General features: G+C 38.9%; 1 pseudogene; it reads right to left on the bottom strand.

Annotated features, from left to right (window-relative positions):
* Positions 1 to 3,945: 3,945 nt before the first annotated feature.
* On the bottom strand, positions 3,946 to 5,214 carry LOC119429785 (annotated as a pseudogene).
* Positions 5,215 to 7,517: the final 2,303 nt, after the last annotated feature.

The raw sequence follows: 7,517 nt of genomic DNA, 5'->3' as shown, positions 1-7,517 counted from the left end.
AAAGAGGTTGGACACAGTCTGTACAATGCCTTAAAAAACTGTGGCAGGGCAGAACTTTTAATTCCAAATGTTAAGTTTAGAGTTTGTTCTGCGCTTCAGACTTTAGAGTTTACATTAAAACCAAATTAGGAACCTTGAAGGTAATATTAACACAACGAGTCAAACGTATAGCCCAGAGGTTCACACCGGCCCTGGGTACAAAACTTTACACTTTTCTCTTTCTCTGCTCCAAACATGTCCTCTGTACCCTGTGAGGTCCTCCTCACTGTCTAATCGTTTAGTTTCCATTGGAGTTGTGAGATTTATATGTTTACTCTCTGCTCCTGGCATGGCTGCATCAGTTCCTTCTGGAAAGAGACTTTTTAAAAGGCCTCTAAATAAACTCACTCTCTTCTCTCTCTCTCTCTCTCTCTCTTTCTGTCCCTGATGTGATTACACCATCAGATATCCAGAGCCAGTTGATCGTGATAATACAATTTTGCTTGTAAAAATAAAAACAGAGCATTTAGAGGAGCAGCATCTCGCTCTGGGAGACTGTGTTCTGTGTTGGAGGGGAAAGTGAAAGAAAGGAGCTTCTTCTTCTCCAAGAATGTGAACATGGTTTAGCTGAATTGGTCCCAAAGCAACAACAACAAAAAAATGTTTTCCACTAGTTTTGTTGGACCCACATGGAGAACACTGGGTTTGATTGTTGTGTTGCTTAATGGTGAGGAGTGAGTGACTGGACTTCATAAATGTCACCATTCATGGTCTGGATGAAACTCACGAGTGTCCGCTGCGTTTATGGTCCCGCTGAGGGTTTTCTTCTTTTCATGGAAAAATTGAATTAACATAACGTATGTATGAATATTTTAAAGGGTTGCATCAATAACACACTTCTTCCACTGAAACATAATTCAGATTATTGTGCAAAACAATACTTTCTAGAAGACAGGCCTTACATATTTTTTGGATTCTCCTTTTAGGGCCTATTTTTGGGTTTCACATGTCCAAACGTTTGGGTGGTGGCTTAAATTTTATAATTTAAGTTTGTGTTGAGAATTACCACTGTTTTTAGACAATCAAGGGCACTTTAATTCGTTGCAATTATTAGTTTAAAAAACTTTACTTTGTAAGTAAAATCCATTTTCACAGTGGCCTCAACGTCAAATCAGGAGCTATAGACATCACTCTCTGGATATCATTTTCTGATCGATTGCTATAAAACAGCAGCAGAAGGACTTGAAATATTTATTTTATTTCATGAGTAGCCTCCAAAGAGGGGAGTGCAGCCATCAGGTGCAGGAAAACTGCTGCAAAATATTTTGCACATGGACGACTAGTGTTCCAGATCATACAGGTGAGACATTCAACAGAGAAGACCAGGATGTCCAAGAGGGTCCAGCATGGTGGTCTTCTCTTTTCTTACGTACAGATTTGTGATGCCACCATTGAAGAGCTTACTCGTCATTAGCAGAAAGTAAATGTCCATCTGACTTTGTGACAAGAAGGGCAGTCACGTTTGACCTTGACCTTGAAATCTGCAGGAAGTACAAAAACTGGACAGAAGGCTGCAGCAGAATGGATGGAGCTTTAAATCGGCAGCTGCTTTTAAACCGACAGACGGAGTAAAAGATGGGGACGAGTGCTGAAAGCTCCGGTGTAAATGTAAGAGACGATGTAGTGACTGTGACCCAGTACGGTTCTGACATGTATGAAACATGTGGTTCTGTATCACGAGGGGGAAACGGGTCACCAGAACCAGCGATTGTGCAGAGAGGCTTCGTGTTTTGTTGTTACACTTTGGCAGGCACCACTTCACAATAAGGCTCCCCTTATATGGTTAATACATTATTAATTCCTCTATAAACACTTTATAAATCATTAATAACTGCTTATTATGCATTAATTAAGAGCAAGCAAGAGGCAAAACTGACCAGTTTCTTGCCAAATCTGTTCACCTATATATTTAATCTAGAGTTGTTATATTAAACATGTCAGACTAAGTTACTACCTTGTGAGCACAATAAGCATTTATAAACCTATTTTTTTTAGCATATAATATTGTACTTTATCACTGCATTATAATTATCTACAACTAATATTATATCCTAAAAAATAGGTTTACAAATTCTTATTGTGCTTACAAGGTAATAACTTAGTCTGAAATGTTGAATATAACAACTCTAGATGAAATAGGTGAACAGATTTGGATCAGTACTTGATGAGAAACTGATCAGTTTGGCCTCTGTCACCATTAATTTACAATAAACAATTAGTAATGATTTATAAAGTGTTTATAGAGGAATTAATATATCTATATACTATTTATTAGCCATTCATAAGGGGAGCCTTATTATAAAGTGGTACCCTTTGGTAATATTTAACAAGATGGCATTTTATACTTTCACACATCTACAGTATGTTGAAAAATAAATAAAAATAAAATAAAAGGGGAGAGTACATAGCATTACCCATGTAATTAATTTGACTTGGAGCATTTATTACAAAACACAATAACCCCCAACCTACCCTGTAATGTAATAAATACACTTCACATTTGTTTCTAAGTTAATCCTGTTTTTGTTTGTTTTCCTATTAATGCCAGATTTGCTTGAAAAGAAGGATTGTTATACCCCAGAGGTAAAAATAAAGATTTTAATCCGATTTAGAAAACTAATACATGTGTAGTAAATTATATTTAAACAGATACACAATTTTAACAAACGGAGCAGAGATATTGTTCTCTAATGGCTGAAATTGGTCAACAGGGGGCGCTAACGTCCAAAAGTTACTCTCCCTCACAGTGGAGAGCCGCTAGGCTCTGTGTTTGGCTCACTAGAAGTTTTGGTCACATGCTGGCTGGGAATCAGGTTGAATGCTGTTTGTAAGTTTCTGAAAGTTGAAATCTGAGACCTCCTCTGTTTAAAGTTGTTTCTCGTTTGACATGCATGGCTTCCTTCACCCATCCTCTCCCCTTCTGTCTTCTCTGTGTAAAATATGAACATGTTGGTCCTCAACAGTGTCTCATTGAGATGTTGGACCGCTGAGTCTTGCCCTCTCCGGTGTTGAGCCACACACTCCAGATATTTTTGGATTGATGAAGCCTCCCCGGGTGGAAAGCGAAACATCTTCTGCTTCAGAATAGAAGTCCAGTTTTTATTTTACTTTTATTAATTCACCATGACCTGGGTGACTGAGAATCTTCACCAGCATATTCTTTATTTGAGATTTTGCAGCCATGAAGCAAGTATACTAAGTTAATTTGAGCTTCTGAATTGCACCTGGTTGTGAAGGTGCACGGCCCTCTGATGGACCAAAGAGCTGGGATTTAGCCAACTTGTTCCACAATGAAGACTGGAGAAAACCCCTGACCAGTTCCCTGAACCTGATCAGACTCAACCTGAACAAGAACAAGAAGGAAAATGAATGGTGGGAAGTGAAACAAAGAATAAAACTCTTCTAGATTCATTGTTTTAGCTGTTTAATTTTTTTTCCACCTTTTTTGGCTGCTCCCTACCTCAGGGGTCACCACAGTGAACTAACTCACACGAACAGTTGGCAATCGTTTTTACACCAGATGCACTTCCTGATGCAACCACAGACCACCGAGCTACCACAGCCCTCTGTGTGGAGCAGAGAGCTGCTATTTAAGGTTCCCAGGAGAGCAGATGGTGGGGGTTAAAGGCCTTGCCCAAGGGCACAGAGTGGAGCAAATGAGGGTGGAGGCAGGTGTGGGTGTTTCACCTTTCCCACCCACATTTATCCTGGGGGTCAAACCAGTGACCTTCCAATCACAGGCTCGCCTTCTCATTCATTCAACCTTTATTTATACAGGTTAGTCTCACGAGGACTCATTTTCAAGAGAGACCCGTTTTAGACAGACAACATAATACAGACAACAATAATTCAACAAAAAGCAATTTAAATTATTTATTTATTTGCAAAAAGTAATTTTTGAGGCGTTCAGTGCATCAGAGTTGCCTTCTTGGCTTTGGGTGCCTTCTTTGCTGGGGCTTTCTTGGCTGCAGGGGCCTTCTTCACCACCTTCTTGGGGCTCTTGGCTGTCATGACCTCGGCGGGCTTCTTCACCTTCTTGCGAGACTTCTTAGCAGCTGCGGGCTTCTTGGCTGCAACCACCTTCTTAGACTTTTTGGTCGTGGCAGGCTTCTTGGCGGTGGGCTTTTTGGCTTTAGGAGTGGATTTCTTGGCCTTGGTGTCAGCCTGTTTGCTCATTTTGAAGGATCCGGAGGCGCCGGTTCCCTTGGATTGGACCAGGGTCCCCTTGGCCACCAGGCTCTTGATGGCGGTCTTGACGCAGGCTTTGTACTTGTCCACATTGAGCCTTTTTGAGGGCTGCAGCAGACACGCCACTGCGCTCCTTGGAAGCGGCCACAGCTTTCACAATCTGCTCGCTGAGGCTGGGATCAACCTTCTTCGGCTTCGTGCTCTTCTTCTCGGCTGCTTTGGCCGGAGCAGGAGCTGAAGCAACTTTCTTCTTTTGTCTTGCTTTCAGTTCTCTAACCTCTGCACCACCACTCCGCCTTTGCTGTTTACATACAACCCAGTCAGTTATTATTGAACAATATTCAATCCAATGAATTAGATTATGCAATAATATGGAGAATGATGTTATCAATGTGTATGTTTAAGAGAATGATCAAAGTTGATTTGTAAAAAAAAAAAAAAAGAAATTGCTTAATGTGTTTTTGTATGACTTGTTGCCCAACAAGGAGTTATTATTTTATTTTTTTGAATTATTTTTTGTTAAAAACGGGCAGATATTATAAGATGTTTTCTTCTTTCTGCTGCCTTTCATTTTATTTGTGATTGTATTTCTTATTGTATATAGAATTGTTTTGTTTTGTTTTAAAAAATGAATAAACTTTATTAAAAAAAATAATAATAATTATCAGTCTATGTTGCAAATAATATGGTTAATGAGAGATAATGTTTCCAAAGCCTGACAAAAGGCCCAAGACTCTGTTTAGCAAAGAAAGTACGACACTTACACAGAATCAACACACGAGGGCGCTGTTTCACGGAATAAGAAGCAGAACTGCGACCCTCCCGGGTGAATAAATGTCTCCTCTTAAATAGAAAGTCTCATTTTCTCATCATGCTGCGGGTCATTGTGGAAGCTGCCAGTGGGATCCCTAAAAAGAAAATAGGAAATCCAGATCCAATAACAACAGTTGTTTTCAGAGGTGAGAAATATATTGCAACTTTAACCATTTTTTATTAATACAATGGAAGTTAGTTCGAACAGATCAAGAATACCTTTATAATTATAAATATTTGTATTAGGTTATTCTTAAGTCTTGTTCCTCAGTGATTCACAATATGAGAAGAACCTTATAAGGCTGATGTTCAGTGTTTTGGCACAGTTTTGCAGCTGAGTTAAAAAAATGTTTATGATTTATTTTGGTTTGTTTTCAACAAAGTATTTTAAGACATTTTTTAAATCACAAAACCACATCCAGAAGCAGTCCATTAAGGGATTTCTTAGTCTATTAAAAGTCTCATTATCCCTTCAGGTGAAAAGAAGAAAACTAAAGCAGTTAACAATGAGTTGAATCCAGTTTGGAATGAAGTAAGTGATTATTTACAGCGTTTGTAGCTTTAAGGGATTAAATTTTAAGCTGCTCTTTATATTACAGATCCTTGAGTTTGAGCTTAAAGGTGCTCCTTTAGATGCCTCGTCTTTCATCAGTGTTGTTGTAAAGGACTACGAAACCATCGGAAAACACAGGTATGTGTAAAAATAAAGCGCCATTTTTTAAACTGTGGTTCTAAAAAGGTGATATGAGCAGATTTATTTTCTTAACCTCAGAAATGTGTGATAAAGTCCCTGACTCTCTGCTTTTGTCCACCTATCTTTGAGTCAAAGACCTTTTCAGGAAAGAGGGAGCAATGCTTCAACAAAACCTCATACCTGAAATGTTTATCTTGTGAATATAAAGTAGTGTGATTATGATCTGTGAGGATTTGTTCGACATACATGACCAAAATGATCTGAGTGTTGTTGAAAACAGTGATTTATTCTTCAGTATGTTGAAACTTTACTTAAAAAACTTCACTGCAGCCATGTTAAGACATGCTGCTGGAGGCAAAGAGGTGCGTTGTCCTTTACAAGAATGTTGCCTTAAATGGAAATAACGTTCTCTCCTTCAGATCAAACCACTATATTTGTGTTATGAATTTGTTATAATTATTCTGTGTTTTTGTTAAGAACATTCTTGAGTCCTTTTGCCCTCTCTGAAGTTCAGTGGAGGACAGATCAAGTAATAACATTTCCTCTGAGTCACTCCAGTCGCTGAAAGTTACAGAGCATAATATATGGGGACGAGACTGGAGGAGTGTCTCGGTCGTGCAAGATCTTGAACGATTTTCCAGGATCGCTATCTGAAATGTCTGAGAAGAGAGCTTGTGCTGACCTGCCATCGGCTCAGCTGCACAAGCTGCAGCTCAGCCTGTTCTGTTTTCACAAACTCAGGGAATGATTGAGGAAATTGGGGCAAAACGTTGCTGCAAAAGCCAACACGGCTTACAGCATCATCCGTGACTTTGCTCACCGTGAGCAAATTGGTTCATTTTAGAAGAAAAAGCACAGAGTGTTGTAATACATTGTGATTATTAATCATGATGGCAGATCTGGAAGAGAGTGGAGGTGTTGGTGGTTTCATCTGCAGCAAAATTAGGAAGTGGAGTTTGTGGATTGTCCATAGCAACAAACAAATGCAGCTGAAAACTTTGTATTCAGTTCCCTAATGTAACTGATGCATGCATCAGTAAAAGGCTTGTGATCTTTTCTAAATGTAAATGTGTATGATTGATTTTCAGGTTAATTGGCTCGGCACAAATCTCACTGAAAGACCTGGTCAGCAGCGGTCAAATAAAGTCTCTCCCATTCAAGAACGTGCCTTTGGCCAACGAGAAGCAACAGTTTATCGGGGTAAATACGTTTGATCCTGTTCAGTCTTTAATGTTAAATAATAATTTTGTTTACAGCTATAAGAATAGTTTTTTTGTTAGTAGATACACAGTAATGTACAAGCAAGCATCTTGAGTTATTCTGACTCAACTTAAACTTTCTTATTTCACATCAACGCTTTCACTGAAAGATGAATAAGTGTCACTATATATAAACTAGGGGTGCACGAAATAGGATTTTTGGTCGATAGCTGATATGTTAAAATTAATTTGGTCGATAACCGATAGCAATACCGATAATTGTTTTCCCAAGTCATACTTACAGAGACTACACAGCTTTCATAGCTGTGGAATTAAAATACTACATTATTCTGCATGGTCTTTGTCAGTTTGGTCTGCTACCAAATGCAGATGCCAAAAGGGGGCTGAAAATGATGCAACACTTCAACTTGGATTATATTTAATGTCAAATTTATTGACAACAACACTTGAACAGTGTAAATTTGATCATTTTCACAAATCTGAACTCAACAGCACATGTGACGTCATAACGTTCTGCTGGCGCTGCAAGCATCCTTGTCACTGGGTTGTCATACAAAAACAGC

The sequence above is a fragment of the Nematolebias whitei genome, chromosome 1 (assembly GCF_014905685.2).
Source record: "Nematolebias whitei isolate Nwh7 chromosome 1, NemWhi1, whole genome shotgun sequence".
Classification (NCBI taxonomy): Eukaryota; Metazoa; Chordata; class Actinopteri; order Cyprinodontiformes; family Rivulidae; genus Nematolebias; species Nematolebias whitei.
This window is presented reverse-complemented; position numbering and strand designations above follow the sequence as displayed.